General features: G+C 39.9%; 1 protein-coding gene across 6 annotated transcripts in view; it reads right to left on the bottom strand.

The window, feature by feature from the left end:
- Window positions 1-25,095, bottom strand: part of LOC139995386 (uncharacterized) — a 223,228-nt gene that overhangs the window by 71,488 nt on the left and 126,645 nt on the right. For all 6 annotated transcript variants that reach the window (XM_072018791.1, XM_072018792.1, XM_072018787.1 and 3 more), the window contains one exon: window positions 4,245-4,352. The gene's annotated coding sequence lies outside the window, so the exon portion shown is untranslated. The remainder of the gene's footprint in view (window positions 1-4,244; window positions 4,353-25,095) is intronic.

Below are 25,095 nucleotides of genomic sequence, written 5' to 3'. Positions count from 1 at the left end.
TGGCAATATGTTTCAAGGTCTTCGAAATCGGCGAGGTTCTTTCCTATGTAATTAACGAAATTTCTCGTATCAAATTCAACTTAATCTTTGTTTCATTTTGCAGATGAAAATTTCAATGCTCTATTTATAGTTTGTAGCGTTTCAAGGTATGAGAAACGTCTCTTTGAATTCTATGCATTCCAACTTTTTAACTTTACGTATTATAAAAAAAGGAAATATAATATTTCTCGCAACACGATTAGGTAAATTTACTATCGTTGAAAATGCGATAGATTTCCACGTGTAATTACGGATCGATGTAAATTCTGGGAGGAATGCGAGGTAAACTGGAGTTTAAACGAGGATTTTATCCTCTTCGAAGGTACGTAGAGCATCACGAGTTACGAACGTAAAATTTATCGAAATTTGGCAACTTTAACGCTAGAACTACCGATAGTCAACAGGAATATTTTTATATTTATTGATTCATTACTTTCTTACAGGAGGAATTTCATGTTATGTAGTACAATTTTGGTATTATTAATCCATCTGGGATTATGATCACTAAACGAGGGTTTACAAAATTGTAGAATCAGTTATTTTGACTGCTGTGATGTTTCTAGTGTTAGCATCTAGCGATCGATCCGGAATTTTCCTGATAACTGATATTATCATATCGAATGATACGCGGTAAAAATTTGAAAAACGCGTGGCAAGTTGTAGAAAACGAGGAAACTGGTTAATCGGGGTTCGATAAACAGATTGCAAGACCCTTTTACACTTTGACAAGTACCAGTCATTTTCATTGGTATTGGTATAAGTAGCCTCGATACGAAATTATTTTCAGTTTGAATACATAAAAAACAAAATACAATTCATTATATTATTTACACATTATATCGCAAAAGTCATTATATCATCGCGGAAGAAATATAACACGGATTTTTAAATAAAATTGTAAAAACCAGTCGATTTAACTGGTGTGATAATTCTAGTGTTAATTACTACGAAAACGTTGAATTCTTTTTAGGAAAAACAAACTGGTGATTCGTAGTGGCATTTCAAGCAAGTGAAATAAAAATTGCGCGTATCGAGAATCCAGAGAAGGAGAGAATTAAAGGGATGCATGGAAATATTATCAATGTATTTAGATATAAGGTAAGAGACGCATCGAAACGTAGGAAATTTAATTACCGCGATAGAATCGAAATTTGATAAACGGAGGATTCGCAGTGGTAGAAAATTGGCGGAACGTGGTTCTGCGTGATTTTAATTAATCGAGGCGAAGCGATAGTACGTGCGTTGGGGTTTGACAAGTTCAGTCTCCAGGAGAAAATTGAAATTTCATGAATTGGGGATTTAGTGTAGCGGCAAGTTGAAGGAACCTACATAGTGCTCTGCGACTTTAATTAATCGCAACAACGCGGTATACAGTGGTGTTTGTATTAGAATTTGACAAGTTTGGTTGTCGAGGAAATGGAAGTTCGGTAAACTAAGGATGCACGGTAGTTGCAAGTTGACATAACGCGTAGTACTGTGCATACCGACGGTACAGGACTAAAGCATTTAATAAATTAGATTGATTTGTAACAAGAGAATTAAACGCATGAACGTATCGTTTGATGCAATAAATGAAATTAACCTAACGTTACATATTTCTCTCAGAATCATCAAACGAAACCGATAACCAACGAACAAAGGCTTGAAAAAGAATTGGCAATTAAAAAATCGAAGCTTTCAAACAAAAAATTGAATTGCAAATTGAAACGTTCGAGCGGAAATTACAAATTTGTCGTCCTTTTTTAATTCGAATTACAACTACCCCATTTACGCTTTATAATAAAATTTAAGCACAACAACCGATACAATCTGCTTTTCCTTGCGATTAACAGATATCGATTTAACGGTGTAATTAAATTTCTCAAATTCACGCGGTTCGTTTAAGACCACGCGCGTTTCTACTTCAACATTTCCATGAAATTACCTGTCACGAGTATGTAATATTAATTATCGAGACTACATTCCACGGTATTTCACGACACCCTAGACACTCGACACCCTGCCGGCAATATTTGATCTCTCAACTTACCTAATTTAAGACTCCACCTAATTTAGCCTAATTTAATCGAGCCTCTTACACCCGAAAGACGTGAAATGATACAACGCTGGATAAGCAGCTGACAATCTTGTTGCCACATGCGAATAAAATTAATTTCTTCACGGATAATACAATACATTACAAAATACGGAGCTAATAATCGAAATTCTAATATCGTTCCGTTCGTGCAATTCGAAACTCGAAATAAACGTTAGATGGAGAAATTTATGTCTGTTGTAAGTGTACCAAGCGTTTCGTGATTTATGGGCGATAGCGTGCATACACAGGAGACACCGTATTCGCGACTTGTTCTCTCCAAGTTCGAAACTGTGTCGATTCCTGAAAGCATTCGTTCGCTTCGGCACGTGTCACGCTTCGGACAGCTCGAGGATGGCGGGGTGGTAACATTATGCAAGCGGTCTGCTCTGCATCTCTTGCATCCATGCACGAACACGCGCACACACATGGACGTGTCTCGGTATACGTTCGATACATCGGTAGATGCCGTCGCGTTCGACCCATTTTCCAACAATGCTCGACCCGTTTATTATTAGATGCGGAGACTCAGATACACAGCCCCGTCGAGCCGAGCCAGCGGAATAAAGACGACACGAGCACACACGGTTCGTATCTCGCGCGATCCTCGTCCGCGTTACGTGTACCGATATACGCCGTGTACATGTGCCCGGATCCCACGAACACGCTGGCAAACCGATCGCACGTTCTGCCTTCTGCTGATTTCAATGATTCGAGAACCGCTTCCGTTACACGTCGTGCGCATGAATAACCAACTACGTATCTGTTCGGCGGTTGTTCATTTTCCGATTTGATTCACGAACAGAGTACGCGCCAGATCTTCGCAATGGCTGGGTACGTCCAAGACGCGAGAAGTATTCTTCTTGAGATTTGCAATTATTCAGCGGACAACTTGGATACCTGGCTCGGTATTTCGTTGTCGAAACTTGGTCGATATTCAAGTTATTGTTAGTGTTGCGAATTCTCGACTAAAGAGCAACCGGTCGGGTCAAACCGATCGGTCGATATCGCGTACCTCGAATGACTTAACGCTCAAGGTGGAGGAGGTTTAATAGGTCGAGTGTTAGAGTAATCTAGCACTGTATTTGCACTTGTATAAAAGTAACGTTTGATGTTAGGAACACGGCGGTGGGTAAGATCTTGTTGAGAGTGAAGTATTTCACCCGCACGGTACGATGTCTGACGATGAACTGTCCTCCTACTTTGTTGATTCTCCCTACTAGCCGTTGGGTTTCGCCTGTCCATCGTCCCTTTCCGGCTGGGCTTCTCCCGGGGTTTTTTACTTGACCTCGGAGTCATTAGGATTACAGCTCAGAGAGGACATGTAATTCGGAATTTGCTAAAGAAGGGAATGGGCCTGTCCACTCAAAATTCTAAACAGTTAGCGTCGAGATGATGACACTGAATGTTCATCGTTAGCATGGCGAAACCAAAGATCGTTGCAACGAATGAAACAAACTCGGTTATCCGAACTGTCCGGATAAACGAGGTTCTATACTGTGCTAGTATTTTTTTGGAAAGCGCGTTGCCACACCATCTTCAAGCATTATCGATGTCAATGAATATTTAGAATGGAAAATTGCACTTAAATTCCATACCGAAGTATTCAGCGGTTGGAGTATTTTCGCGGCCCACGGGACAGAAATCGTTGGAAAGTTTGCTGTCGAGTGCCACTACAATTCTCGTTGGCACGTAGAACATTTTCCAATAAAAAGATCGAAGCTTCTCGATTTTGCAACGTGCGCGCGTTCTCTGTAAAGCGATCTTCAATCGTATTTAGAAAAAGGCAAAAGCATGGAAATACTCGAGTCGATAACCTGGGGCCGAAATAAAGCAAGGTTGTTGTAAAATCACGCGTTATGCAACCGAAAGAGGGTGTGCAACCGCGTCAGTGGATTCGGGGAGGAACGTGTTTACAAAAGACGGACGACGGGGAGGAATAAGCCGTCTGCAAACACGTAGCTTCAGCGAAAAACTATGTCATAAGCGAAATTTCGCTCGAGTTTGTTAGCGCTGTCTTTCTCTCCGACGTATACCAGTAAATCAGAGTGTAAGAGAGAAAGAGAGAGAAAGATAGAAAAGCTTTCGTCCGAGGAATTCCTTAAAATGCACGCTACGTTGCGCGACTCACCCTGCGACACGTTGGTACAGTCGTTCTCTGCGTCGTCTTTTCGAATTCCCAGCTGTTCTCGTCCCGCCTCTGCTCTCCTTTTGCTCCTGTTTTTCGCAGAAGGAAAGTCTGAAAACAAACGAGAGGACGAAGAGGTTAGAGGCGACGATATTGCACGCGCAACAGTTTGAACGATGCTTTCGTCGCAGGAACGTAGAAAGTTCGCGTTGTGTTTCAAAAAGCTCCGCGTTCGTCGAGCGGATTCGATCGAATCGCAGTAGCGCGATCGTTGCGGACCTCTCGCAGCTCCAGTCGCATTAATTTTAGAAAAATCTACTACTTGTCACGTTGTTCTCCTCTGGTTTTCTCGTAGCGCCGCGCACGCGTCTGTAAACTACGCTTATCCGATAATCGATGCAACGATTTCCTTCGGCCATAGGTCGAGCAAGGTCTCCAGCAACGAAACGCAGTGGGAAAGGAAGAAAAGATAAGGAGAAAGAGGAAATATTAACGGGAGAAGAAACGAAGGTCAATTTCAGCGAAACAGTCGCCTTTCGTCCGATTTCAGCGTCGAACGATTCGCGTCGTCGTAGATCATCGCCGGACGAACGCGACGTAGAATGTCTGTGGAGTGGAATGGAATGTCTAAAAGAGTGTGGAGAATAGGAGAGGGACGAAAGAGAGGACGAGGGGGAAGGGAAGAGAAGATAGGATGGAATCCTCGCAGGACCATCGCCGCGTCGCGACGTCGATCGTCGCCTCGTCGAGGCATAGGTTCAACGAGCTGGCTAATCGAAACCGCTTCTCCACTGCTAACTACACTTAACTCGAGGTGAAAGAGAGAGAATAGACTTTGAGCGGGTCCATCATTTGCCCTCGTTTCCTCCTTTCGCCATTCCACCTCGGCTATTATTCTCCTAGTCTCGAGGATGTAAGCGTACTTAATCTCGTAGCGTTAAAAATGTCGAAAAAGTAGAATTAACCGGTTAGCTGTTGCCACCTCTCAGAAAATTTTGAAAATTGTGTACCTGAAACGTGTGGCGAGAAGTAAGCGACGACGAGTATACTCGTCAGACACAGAGTGACGCGTGGTTGTTACAATGTAGGATTAGTTGCAATGAAATGACTGTTTTATTTGCTTTACATGACGAGTATACTCGTCGGAAACAGCTAACCGGTTAAACGAAGCAGACCGCGAGTCGCCTCTGTTCGTTCAGCGGCGGGGAGAGTTCGGCTCTTGTCGATTAATGCGATTGGCTTACTTTTTTCCTGGTTCTAAATGAGAACCGGAATATTTCTTTTCACTATGTTTTTGTAAATGGTTTCTCTTTAAATGAACGTTTTTTTTTTTTGTAAATTAAAGGCAAAAGTTCACATGCACGTACGTTTTAAACGGAAGAATTTAATATACAAAAAGCAGCCGAGACATCAATGGAAGTTGCTGGCTAAAACCTCTCACAGAAAACTCCATTGTTTTGGAATAAAAATCAACATTCCCTGTTCGAGAAGCAAAGTACAAAAGACAGCAGATACTCATTTCCGTTTGTAATATCCACTACGCGAAAATCACACGATCTCTACGAGCGTGTAGGTACGCGTGAATGTATTCAACAGGAGAATACGCGGTACGTTTTCGCGGTTACTAATTAAGGGATGGCACCAGGGTGTATCCGATTCGGCAGAAAAAATAGGTCACTTCGTTTTTCTTTTAGAAACTAAAACTTGAAATTCAGCGGGCCGTGACTGCGAATGGCTGCACGCTTCGACGGAAATTGTATCGAGGGAGACAAGAGCTTTTTACGGGGGCGAAGATGAATTTAATGGAGGCTTCTCCGACCTGCTCCGCCCATCCTCCACTTCGTTCCTTCAATTTCCTACATTTTCAAGAATGCAAGAGAGTCCTAACGTAATTGCACGACCCGTAACGAGGTCGAGCGACACTCGTGCCTGTTTTCTTCCTTAATGAATACGTTTCTCGATAAATCGCACGCTTCTTTCGCGCATAATGCAAGTACTTGCTAGTTGCTGTATATATGCGTGGAAACGATCACGAAAAGCATACGGTAGACCTCGACTTCATGTATTCAGATTCTCGCGGCTTACGTTTTTTAACTTTTGAATTTTTTAGTTTCTAATTCTCATCTTCCGATTCGACGATCGTTGAATCTTCACAATTCCCGGGTTTCAGGCAAACGGAATTCTTCCACGTTCTATTCTACGGATTATCGAATTTCGAAATTATCCAGTTGTCGAATTCTCCAGCTTCGAAGCGACCGAATTTCTTCATTTTTCAATTTTCCAATTTCCAATTTCCAAGCATTCCACAGCTTTGAGGCGATTGAATGTTTCAATTTTCCAATTTCCAAACATTACAGCTTTGAAGCGATTGAATTTTTCAATTTTCCAATTTCCCACTTCTAATTTCCAATTTCCAAACGTTCCAGCTTTGAAGCGATCGAACTTTTCTATTTTCCAATTTCCAAACATTGCAGCTTTGCAGCGATAGAATTTTTCAATTTTCCAATTTCCAATTTCCAAGCATTCCAGCCTTGAGGCGATTGAATTTTTCAATTTTCCAATTTCCAAACATTACAGATTTGAAGCGATTGAATTTTTCAATTTTCCAATTTCCCACTTCTAATTTCCAATTTCCAAACGTTCCAGCTTTGAATCGATCGAACTTTTCTATTTTCCAATTTCCAAACATTGCAGCTTTGCAGCGATAGTATTTTTCAATTTTCCAATTTCCAATTTCCAAGCATTCCAGCCTTGAAGCGATTGAATGTTTCAATTTTCCAATTTCCAAACATTACAGCTTTGAAGCGATTGAATTTTTCAATTTTCCAATTTCCCACTTCTACTTTCCAATTTCCAAACGTTCCAGCTTTGAAGCGATCGAACTTTTCTATTTTCCAATTTCCAAACATTGCAGCTTTACAGCGATAGAATTTTTCAATTTTCCAATTTCCAATTTCCAAGCATTCCAGCCTTGAGGCGATTGAATTTTTCAATTTTCCAATTTCCAAACATTACAGCTTTGAAGCGATTGAATTTTTCAATTTTCCAATTTCCCACTTCTAATTTCCAATTTCCAAACGTTCCAGCTTTGAAGCGATCGAACTTTTCTATTTTTCAATTTCCAAACATTGCAGCTTTACAGCGATAGAATTTTTCAATTTTCCAATTTCCAATTTCCAAGCATTCCAGCCTTGAGGCGATTGAATTTTTCAATTTTCCAATTTCCAAACATTACAGCTTTGAAGCGATTGAATTTTTCAATTTTCCAATTTCCCACTTCTAATTTCCAATTTCCAAACGTTCCAGCTTTGAAGCGATCGAACTTTTCTATTTTCCAATTTCCAAACATTGCAGCTTTGCAGCGATAGTATTTTTCAATTTTCCAATTTCCAATTTCCAAGCATTCCAGCCTTGAGGCGATTGAATTTTTCAATTTTCCAATTTCCAAACATTACAGCTTTGAAGCGATTGAATTTTTCAATTTTCCAATTTTCAATTTCCAATTTCCCACTTCCAATTTCCAAACATTCCAACTTTGAGGCGATTGAACTTTTCCATTTTCCAATTTCCAACTTCCAATTTCCCAATTTTCCTAATTTTTCAATTTCTAAAAATTCCACAGTTTTTAAATCACTGAACTTTCCAATTTTCCAATTTTCGAATCCTCAAATTAACCAACTATTAGATCCTAGATCTTTGAATTCTTCAAATTTCTATATTCGCCGAGTTTCATCAAGCATTCGCGTTATTTCGCACCTTTTAATAATCCACTTTCTGAAAGGAAACTTCATTTCTGCGCCTGTACAATTATGTGATTCGCGGCACGAGTGGAAAGGGGTAAGCGTAAGGGTGTTTCATATCGAAAGCAAAAATGTCCAGTTCGTTCTAACGTCGGCAAATATGTAGTCTACTGTTTCAAATACGCGCGTTAATGATCTCGGGACGGCGCGCACACAGCCACACGCTTCCTTTCTTTCATCCGCTGCTAGCCAGACTATTTTATATTAAATTGCATTTTTTCCAAACTTTCTTACCCACCTTTTTCTCACCTTTTTTTCTTTTATTTGCCTCGTTACAATATTCTGCGTTATATCGCAAACCTTTTAAATTTTTTACTCGCCACTTTAGGTTCGTATTTTTTGCAATTTTATCCCAATGTTTAAACCGCGTTCGAGAATTATTACTTAAAAATTTTACGTACGATAAATATTAGCCGTAGAAACGAATAATCCAGACTTTTCAAAAGGTTTATTTTATCTCGGTTTGTACCAACCATCGAATCGATTCGCCTGCTTTTTTAACATTTTTTTCGTGGAACTCGCAAAGAATACAGTGACGGGTAGGCATTTTGCTGTTACCATTATCGACGCTGATCGATCGATTATTTTTCTAAGATTACGTTGAAATTTTCACTAAACAAATTGTCGTCTCGCCAATTTTTCAATGTTTAAAAAAAGAATTCCAATTATTCGTTTGTACGCCTAATACTCTAACAGTCACTTTCTCACGATCTTCGTCTCAGTGGAAAATACACAGTGGGAAATTGTTAAAAATATTGGCAAACGAATTATGAAATAATAAATATTCGAGTGTAAAGGATATCGACAGTCCACGTAATATTTTTAAATAGAATTTTAAAAGTATCAATTTCTGCGTGCGAGGGAGCGAATCGCTTTTAGATGCGACGAGACAGGTATATGAAAGAAGAAAAATGAACGAAGACGTATACGTTCATTCATAAAAGCGGTCATCAAGCTCGACAGGAACAGCGGGTTTTACGCGTCTGCAAGTCGCGTGACAATAAGACCGTCTCGTCTGTTTCTTTTTTCACCCGCTTGATGGATTGTTACGCGAAGCGAAGTGATGTATTAGCTGCTACCGCCTGATACTTTCGTTTATTTATCACGTCTCGATAAACAGAATAATACGCGCGAGTATAATGAAACAAAATTCCATCACCTTTGATTCTCGAATTTCCGTGCTTTTCGAATTTTTCATACGTTTCAACTTTCCAACTTTTAATTTCTCAAATTACAAAAGCAAGCAAATTCACGACTTTTTCCAACTTACGAACCGTCAAACTTTCGAGTACCTGAATATCCAAATTTTCTGTCTCTCAAATATCCTATATGCGAAACTCTTTGATTTTCGAATTTCTCAATTCCTCCGTTCTCAAATCCCCAAAAGCTGCCACTTTTAAATCTCCAAAATCAACAAATTTCAGCTTTCACGAGGACAGAAATGTGAAGAAGAAACATCTTCCTCTCTTTTTCTATCACAATCAAAGATAAGGATAGCAAGAATGAAACCTTTTGGAATTTATTTCACGTTAAACAGAGGAAAGAGGAAGACGAACGATACGAACAGCAAATTGAGATATTAGAGTAGGTAATTATTTAGCAATTTGAACAAATCCATAGGAATATCGATAAGAGGATACAAACGACTGGGCGTTGTTTATACGAAGATTCAGATCTTTACTCAACGTGCCATTGGAATAAGCGCGGAGATAGCCGCGTATGTGCGCGTACTTCCGTGCTTTCGCTTATCGTCTCGATCCAAGTTTTCCATCAATGCCACTCACCCGGTTTGTTGAGTTTGTAACGTGTTAATTCAAGACGTGTTCGCGTGTCATGCTTTCGTGACACGGAATCTGATAGGACATCTATTTACCTGGTCGCTTACGCGGCCGATTAAACGATCGTTGCAAGCGCTGAAAGCCAAAGAGCGTCAATTTTCTTCGCGATCGCGGACTATCGCGCTTGCACTGTGAAACCCAACGACCTGAATCTTCGATCATTCGCCTGTTCCTTAATCGAGACGCGAACAAAATTTCTTCTCTCGCGATACAAAGTCGATATTCGTGTCTAGTGGGTTGGCAACTAAGCGATTGCGGGTTTTGTCATTAGTTGGTAAAGACAAAAACCGCAATCTCTTAGTTGCCAACCCAATCATTTTTGCTTTTTAAAATCGGTACATTTTTTAAAGAAATTAATTTGTAGCCTTGTTCGAAGACTCGGTACATTTTTTCTCGATTGGTCTCGACTGGTTTCTCGAGAACAAAGGATCGTACCGTGAAATCCTCTTCACACTGTTTCGCCATCGACCTAAATCACCAATTGCGTATGCAGCCAACTCGCTCGAAATTTCGCAGTTCTCGCTACTTTCTTGCGAGCAGCGCTCGAGTTTCGCAGGATACAGAAAGAATGCGTGAATCTCGCGAGATGCATAAAAATTGCAGTGTCACTTCTGGCAACACAAACGAGTCTTCCTCGGCCTAAACGATAGACTATTAATTATTTCGCGGTACAGGCTGGCGAGTTTGCCCAAGTGTTCGGCAAGTTGGCTGCCATTTTGACTCTGGCAAGAGCTTCCGGCGATTTCTGCTAACTCGGTAAATTCACCAGCCACGAGATCTTCGGCCGGCCGTGCGCGTTTCAGCTACCTAGAGCGACTTAGCCGCGTTTCGTCCACCTACGAATTCTCTCTGCCACGTACATCGTCGGGCGAATCGCCTTTCGTCTCCACTTTCTCCGTTATTATCCGTAGTTTCGCGCAGTTTCCTAAGTTTCCGGACTTTGCGGCACGAACACCGAACGAGCTTTTCCATCTCGAAGAGTCGCGCGATTCCAACTACTCGGTAAATCACGAGGTTTAGAAAATTTTAAAACCACTGGCAGACTTAAGGAAGAAATTTGCATTTCCTCGTTTATGGATTTTTCCTACGAAGATAATTTGTCTCGAGAAATTTCACGCTATTTTATCTCTGCTCGAACTTGGTAGCAGAAATTTCGAATTTCTACGCAACCCGATCGATCTTCCAAAATCTGATAGGATCCCGATTCCCGTAAAATTGCAGTCTACCGTGAAATCCTTTGGGACTAGTCCTGCTCGAAATGCGATAGAAATCGCGAACATCTACGGAGCGATCGTTGAAATAGTCACAAAAATCAGGTTTCCGTGTAACTTCGATTTATAGGAAATTCACGAAACAGAGACATCAACCGTTTAGTTGCTTTTCGCGAGTATACTCGTCGCGAACAAATGGCAATATTTTGCCCTGTCGGTAATAAAATTAAAAAATAAAACGGTCATTTAGTTACAAATTCGTTCTACGTTGTAACAGTCACGCGTGCTCCGTCTTCGACGAGTATACTCGTCGTCGCTTACTTTTTGCTTCTGAAAGTTTTCAAAGAGGTCGCGACAGCTAGTTGGTTAACGATAAATCTCCGAGACGAGTATTATTCTATTATTATTATTTTAATAATAATTTGTTAAAATTTCGAACGTTAAAAATTTGTCGTTGAGAGATTCTTCGCGAAAGGGGAAAGAGACGATTAACATTCAAAATGACGCGCATTTGATAATTGGCCTTTTGCACGTTGTAGTCAACATCGGTGTAAACAGGACGTGAAGTTCGCAATTTCAGTCCGACAAGGGCGGTAGCCTCAAAGTGTCATAAATAACATTTCCCACGTTCTGAACATTCGGTAAGTTAACGCAGCCTCCTGCGAGCCAACCTCCAAACTAACTAACTTAATTAGCCTGCCACCGACCGACCACTTAACTTCATCAAGCTACACTGTTGATCCGCGCGTTTCTGCACGCAACTTTAGCCGAAACTGCCTCATTGTTATACCGGCCAGACTTTCCGATTATTCTACTTAATTGCAGCTCTTTGATGGCCAGTCGATAGAGACGTCGAACATCGTTCGCTAGAAAAGCACGTTCGTCGAATATCGGCTCGCTCGGACTTCTTACAATTGTAAAAATCCTATGAAAATTGACAGTTTGTGCATATTGAATACAACCGATAAATGGAAGATACTTTGAAACAAAAAGTACTCCAATGAACAATTAAATATTTGTATTAGAACATCAATAAAAAAAAATGAGAACGAATCTGGCATCTAACTGTGCACTGTGTTTGCATCCGTATCTTTGAGGGGTGATCTGCGAATATTATTATAAACACAGCTTAGAAAATAATCGTAAATGCAGCTTTATAATCGTATAATTGAAGTTAGAAATGTGCACAAACCTTCCTATTATATATAGAATGAGCAAATACAATTCCAAACAACAACAATTCCAAAAATTGTATGAAAATTGACAGTTTGTGCATTTTGAATACAACCGATAAATGGAAGATACTTTGAAACAAAAAGTACCCCATTGAACGATTAAACATTTGTATTAGAACATCAATAAAAAGAAATGAGGACGAATTTTGCGTCTAACAATGCACTGTGTTTGCATCCGTATCTTTGAGGGGTGATCTGCGAATATTATTATAAACACAGCTTAGAAAATAATCGTAAATACAGCTTTATAATCGTATAATTGAAGTTAGAAGCGTGAACATACCTTCCTATTATATATAGAATGAGCAAATACAATTCCAAACAACAACAATCCCAAAAATTGTATGAAAATTGACATTTTGTGCATTTTGAATACAACCGATAAACGGAAGATACTTTGAAACAAAAAGTATTCCAATGAACAATTAAATATTTGTATAAGAACATCAATAAAAAGAAATGAGGACGAATTTTGTGTCTAACAATGCACTGTGTTTGCATCCGTATCTTTGAGGGGTAGACTGCGAATATTATTATAAACACAGCTTAGAAAATAATCGTAAATGCAGCTTTATAATCGTATAATTGAAGTTAGAAGCGTGAACATACCTTGCTATTATATATAGAATGAGCAAATACAATTCCAAACAACAACAATTCCAAAAATTGTATGAAAATTGACAGTTTGTGCATTTTGAATACAACCGATAAATAGAAGATACTTTGAAACAAAAAGTACTCCAATGAACAATTAAATATTTGTATTAGAACATCAATAAAAAAAAATGAGGACGAATTTTGCGTCTAACAATGCACTGTGTTTGCATCCGTATCTTTGAGGAGTGATCTGCGAATATTATTATAAACACAGCTTAGAAAATAATCGTAAATGCAGCTTTATAATCGTATAATTGAAGTTAGAAATGTGCACAAACCTTCCTATTATATATAGAATGAGCAAATACAATTCCAAACAACAACAATTCCAAAAATTGTATGAAAATTGTCAGTTTGTGCATTTTGAATACAACCGATAAATAGAAGATACTTTGAAACAAAAAGTACTCCAATGAACAATTAAATATTTGTATTAGAACATCAATAAAAAAAAAAAAAAAATGAGGACGAATTTTGCGTCTAACAATGCACTGTGTTTGCATCCGTATCTTTGAGGGGTGATCTGCGAATATTATTATAAACACAGCTTAGAAAATAATCGTAAATGCAGCTTTATAATCGTATAATTGAAGTTAGAAGCGTGAACATACCTTCCTATTATATATAGAATGAGCAAATACAATTCCAAACAACAACAATTCCAAAAATTGTATGAAAATTGACAGTTTGTGCATTTTGAATACAACCGATAAATGGAAGATACTTTGAAACAAAAAGTACTCCAATGAACAATTAAATATTTGTATTAGAACATCAATAAAAAGAAATGAGCACGAATTTTGCGTCTAACAATGCACTGTGTTTGCATCCGTATCTTTGAGGGGTGATCTGCGAATATTATTATAAACACAGCTTAGAAAATAATCGTAAATGCAGCTTTATAATCGTATAATTGAAGTTAGAAGCGTGAACATACCTTGCTATTATATATAGAATGAGCAAATACAATTCCAAACAACAACAATTCCAAAAATTGTATGAAAATTGACATTTTGTGCATTTTGAATACAACCGATAAATAGAAGATACTTTGAAACAAAAAGTACTCCAATGAACAATTAAATATTTGTATTAGAACATCAATAAAAAAAAATGAGAACGAATCTGGCATCTAACTGTGCACTGTGTTTGCATCCGTATCTTTGAGGGGTGATCTGCGAATATTATTATAAACACAGCTTAGAAAATAATCGTAAATGCAGCTTTATAATCGTATAATTGAAATTAGAAGCGTGAACATACCTTGCTATTATATATAGAATGTGCAAATACAATTCCAAACAACAACAATTCCAAAAATTGTATGAAAATTGACATTTTGTGCATTTTGAATACAACCGATAAATAGAAGATACTTTGAAACAAATAGTGCCCCATTGAACGATTAAACATTTGTATTAGAACTCCAATAAAAAAAAATGAGGACGAATTTTGCGTCTAACAATGCACTGTGTTTGCATCCGTATCTTTGAGGGGTGATCTGCGAATATTATTATAAACACAGCTTAGAAAATAATCGTAAATACAGCTTTATAATCGTATAATTGAAATTAGATGCGTGAACATACCTTCTAATTATATATAGAATGAGCAAATATCGTTTATTAATATCTTCTACACGTTTCAACGATATATTCTGCACGTTTTGCTTAGGACGAAACAACGAATGCGAATGGTTTGTCGAAATAAACGAAGCCTCGTTATAATACGTCGCTATCAACTGTTACCAAGGCGCCACGGTGGTCACCCGTGACCGCCAATAAGATAAACGGTCCATTGAGGAAGAATGTTGTCTTACATCGTCGATTTATTATTATTTTGCCATTATATGGTTTGATTAATAAAAATATTCCCGTGGCGTCCTCAGCGAATCGTGTGATTTCGGCGTGGCAGTCGGAATGTTAAAGGGGCGTATGTAGACTTTTACGACTGACTGTATTATCATGCCGTGGCAGAGGATCGTCTCCGCTTCGCAGAAACTAGAATAAAAGAAACTAAGAACGTGGAGTAGGAGGATTTTAAAGAATATTCCGCGGAATATGAAAGTTTGCTAAAACGCCGAATTCGAGACGTTTAAACGAAACTTCCTTCCATTCCATAATACTTGGATATCGGTTTTTTATTCAATAGCCGAGATTTTACCTCCGGTATTTGCGTTCTTCGGTGAAGAAGATATAGTTCGCGCGAAATACACGTGGTGCGTCGGTCCCAACACCGATCGCGACTACACTTTCACTTTGCAAAATGTAATCACGACTCGTTCTTTTGTATCTCTAACCATTTTACCATCTTTACGTTCTCTCCATATAACGCGTCGATCGTTCGCTATTTTCCCATTATATTTATATTTTATTTATTTTCATTTATATCGTGTTTATACATTTTTAGATTATATAAAGGAAACGTTAAACACGGAATAAGATTTGCTACGAGGTAAGGTATTAGCATCGTAAATCCTGAATTACGTAGTTATTTCCGCGATTCTTGTTCTAAATGCTTGAAAATTCTGTCGTCTCGTATATTCTCGGGACGAAGCATTTCTCGCAGCCGAGAAAGAAACGACGAGAGAAAAGAAACTACGAGACGAAATAAACGACGCCTGTAAATTCCCCGACAATTGCTAATTTTTTTAGCCACCTACTTTCCCACTAGCCCAGCTATTCTATGGGTTGGCAACTAAATGATTGCGGAATTTGTGAATACCATTCAATGACAAAATCCGCAATCGCTTAGTCGCCAATTCAATACTACGATATGACGTTTCGTTGTAACGTCTACACCTAACTCCATATCTAGGAAAATAAAACGCAATTCAGTTAACACATAGACAAATACTCGCGCAGATAGAGAGCACGTTGTTCACGAGGAATAGAAAATTCCCTAGGACCCGTTCTCGTTTTTAAAGCAAATCGTTGGGTCGCGAAAAGCGAATGGAAAGAGGCGAGGAAGACGAGACGAGTTGCGAAAGAAGCAGGAGAAAGCTGGATCTCCAATTCCTTTTTACGCAAACCAATACGAATTTCACCCTAGTTTACTTTTCAATCCACAAATATATTTCTTCGCGCGGTGCCGCGTTTCCAATGGAAAGAGCAGCTAGAGATTCATGAATGAAAAATACGGCCGCATGAATCGATGGCTGGATCGAGCCCATGGGGAGGCTGTGCCGTGTTTCCTTTTGCCACGCGTCACCCATTTCCCTTTCGATCGATTTCCACAGTGAAAATCGCTCCACCTCGTTCGTATCGAGCACGCGAAATTTATGGCTATCGTCGAGGAGCTTCGTCGAATTCGATCGACCGATATCGTCGTTACGCTCCGACGCGTACGAGAAAATAAAAAAAAGAGACAACGCTAGTACGTGGCGAAGAAATGAATTGGCCGATCGCAAAGTAATTATACCTGTTCGATAATTGTACACGTATTGATATTTAGTACGTCGTGAAAAGTATCAAGAAGCACGAAAACAGTTTCATTGCTTAAACCTTGCGCTAGCGACGATTATCGCGACGCAGCAGCGCTTTAATCCACGGCGAATGGCTTGAACTCGCGCCATGAGAAACGTAACGCGGTTGTTACGTGCAACAACAACACGGTGCGCACTCCACGCCGATTTACGCGATTACCAAACGTTAGGTTCGCCGTAAGAAGCGAATAAAAAGCTTTCGGAATAGGTGGAAAGGATTTTAGTAAAAGGACCGAGTTGTCCTGCAACGAACAAGTTAACTTTTGCTTGGATTACCGGGCGAAGACGCGTTGTGTGCTTTGCTGCGAGTGTTTCGGCGCGTTAAAGACGTTGAAAGCAACGGCGAAAAGCGGACGTGGAGTCAGCGAGAAGATCAAAGGGATACGCCGGCAAGAACGTACAAAGTGGCGTCTGGAACGGAAGGTTTGACTTGTTTCGTGTTGTTTCAGTGGATCTTCGTGTATTTTCGGCCGCATGAATTTTAATGCTCGCTAATATGCTACAGTGGCGAGGTGAAACGAAGCAGTGGCATGTTTGTAAAAGAAAGACACTTTCCGGACAACCTAATGCTTCCTACATATCCTGCTCTTTTGTACTTACGATCTCGATCCCTATAATAATAACGATAACAATAACAATAGTAATAATAAAACCAAGTAAACAATGGTTTTTTTCAATTTCTTTCGCCACGGAAAGTAGAAAATCGTACAAACGTCTCCGCAACGAACGTTAATCGATACTTTCGTGAGCCACTGTACGTGAGATGTAACCCGCTCCAAGGAACAAGCTGGCACGTTCAATGCTCCCAAGGAAACTATCAGCGACGTTCGTTCAAGGCGACTAGGAACCGCCGAAAAAATAGCTTTTTAACGGTTGCAGCCGACGGTTTCTCGCAAATTACGCCGAACCTCGGCGCAATCTTACCTCTCGTAAGAAAACCAGGCTTTTCTGCTCGTTGCGCGATCCAGTCCAGACGAACTTTTGTAATATCGAGACAGTCGCGTCTCTCGTGCAGCCAGCTCCAGGTACGAGAGGATCGTCTCGTCTTCCGGCTGAAAGCGCGCCGCGTACTTTCGTCTATCTCAACCGTGGACCGATGAAAAACAAAGCGAACGTTCGACGCAGCGTACAACGTGAACGAAAAGCGAAATAATCGTTCGATTTTTCATCTTACTGTTGAGTCTGTTGAATAGATTATCATCCGTCTGCGAGTAATACGGACGTAAACAGTAATTTTTAAAGAATCGAAGATCGTTCGTACATCGGAGAAATCTTGAAAATTAGCTCGCGTATTCGCTACACGTTCTCGTTTCTTAATTCTCGCTGAACCAAGTGTTTGTCGCGCATTAAATGTGGAGAATTCGAGCAGAGATACGCACGATTTTTATTTCCGATTTGAATGTTTCTTCCTTTCGTTAAAGAGAATTTTGAAAAAAAAGAAAAGAATGATTCAACCATCTTGCAATTTTGATTGTTCCGTGTCAAGAGAGCACTTGCTACACCGAATGCTCTGTATTTCTTTATTTTTCTTAGTGAAATCGATCGATTTTCGACCACAGTTAGTTCAAGAAAATTTGTAAAGTCGCACAGGGAACTTCGCTCCTTGCTAAATTGCCGATTTCAAGGAAAATCCATATTGCACGCATTTTTTCCTACGTCTGTCTCGTATCCTCGTTCGAATGCCGCAGCGAGCAGCGTCCCAGCGAATCGGCAAATTTCATGTTCGACGAGAGCCGAAATTTCCGAATTTCAAGGACGAGCAGATGCGCGACTCGCGGGATGAAGATAATACGACGCTGAAATGAAAATCGGCAAGAGTTTGGGAATTTTATTATACATAGGGGTAGAATCGCTATATCGTGAATTCATAAAGGATTTTCTCTTCCTTCGAGGAAATATTCTTCGGGAATTTTTATAGACACATTTCTCAGATAAGAACTTTACGATTCATTTAGTTATGCGAAATTTATCGGCAGGATTTTGTTATACGACGAGATTGCTACATCGTGAGCTTTTCCTTTTTTTATGGACAGGCTCGCGGAGGTAGATAATTTTTCACGATTTCCACCGGAGCTAGTTGAAACATCAGTTTCTAAAAAATCTCTAAATGTTTCGATTTTGTGTATTCCATACGTTTAACGAACGAACCTAACGTTTAACGCTAGAACTATCGATAGTTAACACGAAGCTATTTCTACCAAAATTAGTGAAAATGACTGGTCTTTAAAAAATAGAATATTTTTACGTTTATTGATCTATTATTTTCTTACAGGAGGAATTTCATGTTATGTAGTACAATTTTGGTATTATTAATCCATCTGGGACTATGATCACTAAACGAAGGTTTATAAAATTGTAGAATCAATTATTTTGACTGCTGTGATATTTCTAGTGTTAGCATCTAGCGATCGATCCGGAATTTTCCTGATAACTGATATCGTCATATCGAATGATACGCGGCAAAAATTTGAAAAACGCGTGGCAAGTTGTAGAAAACGAGGAAACTGGTTAATCGGGGTTCGATAAACAGATTGCAAGACCCTTTTACGTTTTGACGAGTACCAATCATTTTAACTGGTATTGGTATAAGTAGCCTCGATACGAAATTATTTTCAGTCTAAATACATAAAAAACAAAATCATAGATCATAAAAAACAAAAACATCGTAGAAGAATTGACGAATCGTTCGATTTCGTCCTTTCTCCTCGCGAATCACAAGAGTCAACGAACGACGCACTCGTAGCCGAAAGAACCGAACAATAACAACGATTATCGTACCTAAAAGAAGATAAAGAATGCGAATAAAAATAAATTTGCATGTAAAAATATAACCACGAATGAATGAACTTAACTTTCGCCTAATCCACGTACCCTCGGCGCGCTATCTGCTCGATTGGAATCTCGAATATCCTTGGCGATCGATCGTTTGCCAGTTGCTGGCCGCCAACGTAACAGATCCAGCGCTAGATAAGTCAGTCACTCGAATCAGGTCAGCGAATTCCATCGGTGACGGAAGCGTGTCTCTGACGGGAATGATCAATGCGATCAGCCGGCTAGCAGCAGCTGACGTAACGATTTCAACGAACGTGACCATCCGGTAGATGGAGGATTTCGTCCGCGAAAAACCGTAAGCGAACCAGTCTGCGTTGATAACTGTACTCCGTGGCGGATGCATCGTGAAATCGAGTTTCCAAGGGGTCACCGAATTATCCTTACAAACGTGTTCCACTACGCGTGGCCACGATGCACGCTAACCTTTCGGTATTCCGGTAAAACTCGCTTAATGCCAGCTACACACGCGGGTTATAAGGTCTCGCGATGTTAAGGTAATGCGATTACCAGCGTACTACGTTTGATTACATGGGAGCAGAGAAGCTGGATGGACTCTTCCGAGAAGATTAAAGTTCTTCTGCGATATCGAGGCGCGATTGTACTAATTAGCTTGTCCGAAAAGTCTTCTTCCTTTTTCCAAGGAAACGACAATTATATTTTCATTTATGTTCGTAATTATAATAATTCATAATTATTCGTTTACGTTAATTAAAACTTTGCCGCTGTGTCCTACGTCAAGAAAGCGCCATGCAATTATAATTACGCGTAGAATATTATTGCAATAATAATAATAATATGTTTCTCTACAAAGGTAAAGCATAGAGTTCAAATATCCCAGTAACGTAGAACGCAACCGTGCGAAATATTTTCCGCCCTCCGTTTCCCCCATCCAGGATTGATCAACGTGGTAACAAAATTTTTTCGCCGCAGCTCCGAGCGGTCCTCCCACGTGTCCAGGTAATCAACCTTCCGCCGTTCTACGCGTCGTACCGGTTCTCTAATTGGAAAACAAGGGAACCGTGGTTTCTATCCGTGTTCGAGCACGAACATCGCCTCTCTACGACCGATCTGCTCCTCCCCGGCTACGCTCGTACCCTGCTACGGACAAAGGTAGGCGTTGCGCGTGCACGTCGGTTCAGGAACGCTCTCTGCTCCTCCCTACATTTCACCAACAACCCTGAACACATTCCACGATGTAGACAAAGGCGAGCATTAACGTTCGAAACCTTGGCTGGAACACGCGTACACGCATAACGTTCATCGTAATACGCGTGCTGCTTACGCACACGTCTGCGTCACAGAGGAATATGGTTTAACCATTTCAGGGTACAAACCACGTCTTTCTCACGTTTTCGCGACGATTTTTCACAGACGTAACGCGTCGATTAAATTTCGAGCTATGTTTGCGAAAAAGAGAAAAGGAAAGAAAGATACACTGTCGATCGGTCGACAGAATTTCCAAGTTTTCTCTTCCTTGGTTTTCGTGGAAACAGGTTTCGATATTCGGTCGTCGGTGCGCCGATCTTTTCGCATTGCTGCGCGCTATTCCTTCTCGACCAATTTACTATCTTTCGTCGTTAACTATACTCAAACGAGATAAATATCGCTCACCGCGTAGAATGGGAAGCACCAAGCAGCTTTCACGAAATGTTGAAGCTTCTATTCCGAGATTGTGACTTGGCATTTTCCTGACTGGCTACAGGCTACTAAATTATTTAGCTCGAACAGGTATGCTTATGCTCGAATTAAAATTGAAGTTAATCGATCGATGGTCAAGTTGCAGATTACCAACTTCTGCCTCGAGGATTTTACATCGAACAAAGGCAATTAGCTATCGCTAGCGACTGCTAAAATTAAGCAATTGCTAAAATTAACTTCTCGCGGTCGATCAACGCCTTTATTTCGACGTAAAAGTGGTTGATCGTTCGCTTGGATCAGCGGTTACTTGATCACGTCGATGATGTTAGGAATTTAACGTGCTTGTTTGGTTGGAAGATAACGAGAAAGTTCTTTGCATTCGAAAGCCCGTTTTTCTTCGATTCTGAGGGCATAGAAGGAGGGAAATTGTTTTTGTTTATCGAAAAATTGAGTCCATTCGTGTAAAGGATACTGAAATATAATTGTAAATAAACAATCTATGCAGCGAAGTACCAGTTACTTCGGTTCGCTGCTATTCTTTTCCAGAACCGAATTGCTTTAGTTAAAAATTGTTTGCTACGTCGATTCTACTAAAAGTACGAAGACGAAAACAGCAATCTCATCCTACTGCTATCTTCCTGCAACCAAACACCTGTCTTTCCATTTACTTTATTATTTGTCGATTTATTTACTCGTAATCCACAATCTATGATCATTCGTTTGTCTCCCAGCTTTCCACGATTTCCGGTTGCATCTGCATTTACGACGTCTTATCTCGCGTATCATTCTCAACCGCAAAATCCATCTTCCTACTCTTATAAACTCAATATTCGAATTGGAATTAAAAGCGAAAGTAAACTGAACACAGAGCTCAACTCGAATTCGAAGCTTCTTCTTTCCGCTTTGCTATCGAATTTTCGTTTCTCTCTCAACTTGAACCCACTGGCCCGTTGATCGATTGTACTCGATTGGGATCGCGCGATGTGACAAAACCAAAGAACTTAACAATCAGCCATCTCGACTAGTTTCGGTAAGTCTAGCCGTTAGTCCAATCTATTAATCATCAGACGTACCAAGCTGCAATTTGCAATTCAATTATCCGCGTTATCGACCAGTTCCTTTGTAAATTTACTATCGTCGAAACGTCAGGCTATCTACCGCGCGTTTATGGCCATTTACCGTTACGCCGATGAATTTCCAATGACGAACGAGCCAAGCGTTTAACGCTACGACGAATTTATCCGCGAGAAAACGCATTTTCACCGCGGCCAATAAATCATCCAGCCGTGATACGGCAACGAAGAGACGCATACTCGCGCGCCAACTTGCGACTACGACACGGACAGCACCGGCGACTGTGTCGATCGCGGAGGCCCATCAGACGATGGCGCATCGCATTGTCCACACGCGTTTCAGCAAAGGCGTGTGGCAACTTCGCTCTGTTCGCCAAACGCGCTTTTCTTTTTTCGTGTCTATCAGTCAATCTCGGATCGATGGTTGGCGCGGATCGTCGATTATTCGATCGGTGAGGTTGAGATGAAACGGTGGTTGAAATCTGTGATACCGAGACTGTTGACGCGTTTATGGAAAATTTATTTCCATTTATTATCGTATTTTTCGATACGTAGGATGAATTAACGACGTACCTTCGCGTGGAAGATTTTCGGGATGAAATTTGGTAGACACAGAAAATGTGATTCGAATTGGAGGAAATCTGATCGTTTTATTTTTGATCTTCGTTAATTTTTGGACGATTTCCGATGGTTTACGCGATGTTTAATTGTTACTATTTCGCGTGTTAATACGAAGGGAATTTCGTCTTTCCCAGTTGGGAGACTCGTCTAAACTTTAACTAATTTTCATTTCATTTCGGTTAAGAAGCTTTTTGAAACTACGTTTGGTGTAAGCAACACGCGAAACAATCTCAGTGTTATCAAAGTGTTATTAAGCGGAAATGTAGTTTGCGTGAACGCTTGAAATTTAGTCGTAACGAGTTGAAAAGTTTTTCGTTGTGTACCTTCGCATCCTAGTCGTTGATTTAATATTCTAAATAGAATTCCATTTATTTCGATACCTCGAATAAAACTGTAGCAGCTTAAACGGAGGTCGAGTAATTCCTATACGATCTACGCTAAAAATAAAATACAACGACGAGTTGATAATTAAGATTCTTTAACAATAAGTACATGTACAACTACAGAATCAACACAGCTACATAGCCAATTTTGTTTTGAAAGGAACGCGGAGTAAATAAAAAGTAAATAAAAGAGAAAAGGGCAAGGTAGAGAGAGAAAGAAGTGGTAAAGAAGATAAATGGTCTGCTAGGGATCAGTGTATACTACTGTAGTAGCGACAGACTACTATACAGCGGTTTTGAGCTAGCGATAGGTTTCCAGCGCACAATTCTTTCTTTTACCATAAACGTACCTTCAAATCTTGCAATATAATAAGTTTTTGTTATTCGAGGAATTAAATAGATCTTTGCTAACCTGCAATTTATCCTGCAAATTACGTAAAATATGGGAAGCGAACTAAAATACTTAAAAATCGAATAAGAACAGTTAAAATCTTCCAAGTTCCTTACCCGCCTAAAATTATCTACTAATTATTACTTAATCCGATCTTCAGGAATTTTTCTTCATCACGCAATGAAAATTTTCAACGCTGTTGCCAATATTTAAGATTCTCAACATTAGAATCGTGTCATCTCTAGGAGATTCTCTAGAGATCGACAAACAGGGCGCACTAAGCGACTGTTTCGCGTTATAACTCTGTTATAGGTTACAGAAAAACGTCGAATGGAAGGAGGAAAAATTATTAGTTATCCAGGAAGAAAGAAAATAAGAAAAATGTAAAATCTTTATTGCAGGAGATGATCGAACGCTGCATGGCAATTTCGTAATCGTCTACGTTGATGTACATGTGCTCGTAACAAAAACACATTCGTTATTTAAAAAGTAGCATAACAATCGACAAGCATTGTCCGAAACGTTACAACGTACAATAAAATCATTATTCTTTATGAATTATTATTAAAAAAAATTTTTTCAAATATCCCGACAGCTAATAATTTTTGTACCACTGTGCCCCAATATCTTTTTACGTAGAAAGTCGAGGGGAATTTATAAAAAAGTAAAAAACAGAAGTGTGCATTTCCATTGAAAACAATACTGCGAACGTCGATTGCACAATTGCTCTCCCAAAAACAACGTAGTTCTATGCACCGCTCTTTCAAACATTCATCTATCTCCTTCGACATTTTTCTGTAACTGCACCGGTGACAGAGTTACAAGCTGAAACGATCGCCTGGTCCATTCTGTAGATTGTTGTTAAACTCTTAAATATCGACGATACTATCGATCGTCTGAACGCACTTTCGGTATAGTCTTCCAACGTAAAATATTTGTCGAACGTGCGTCTGTCGCTTTAGTTCGCCCTTAACAAACTTTAAAAACGAGATAACCGCGCGTGAGAATCGGTGCGTGTAATTACGAGATGCCCGAGGGAGAGCATACGCGTCGCGTCGTTTATACATATTTCGTATCTTCTAATATCCTAGAGGCAGAATACCGAGTTTTCCCGGGGCTTGGATCCTTCCTTTGTTTCGCCAGAGAATTTTCTGAATGCAGCGGCTGCTGCGTTTATCGCCGACGAAATTGAAGTTTACCGTGCAAAGCCAGTTGTATCACTTTTCGCACAATTTCCAGCAAACGCTTTGTGTAATTACACGCTCTCCTTCCACTCTGCCCCTCCTTCTGCCGCCCTCTTCGCCTTGTGCTTCGACAACTTCATTAATTAAACAGTGTTCAGGGACAACTAGCGACATCAGCAGCTTCGTCGTAGTCGTTCATTCCGTTGACGGAAATCTGGCTAACTTCTCGCTTCGTCCAATTTCATTCGTTCTCTTTTATCGTGCGCGATACCTTTTGTGGCCGTACGTCTCTATCTTTTTGGTCCTTTTACGATTGCTTGAAACACGCGAACGTGGTAGAAAGGAAATATCCAATTTCCTCTTCCTTTTTTCGTAAATTTCACGCTAAAACCTCCGGCTACGGTATAAAAAATTATTTAAACCATTTAAATCGTCAGAAATGCACTGTTAAAAATTGAGGACATGATTGGCACATTTGGGTAACTCGGTGTACGTAATGCGATGATC

The sequence above is a fragment of the Bombus fervidus genome, chromosome 16, assembly GCF_041682495.2.
Source record: "Bombus fervidus isolate BK054 chromosome 16, iyBomFerv1, whole genome shotgun sequence".
In the NCBI taxonomy this organism is placed as follows: domain Eukaryota; kingdom Metazoa; phylum Arthropoda; class Insecta; order Hymenoptera; family Apidae; genus Bombus; species Bombus fervidus.
The sequence above is the reverse complement of the archived record's forward strand: the minus strand, read 5'-3'. Positions and strand labels throughout refer to the sequence as shown.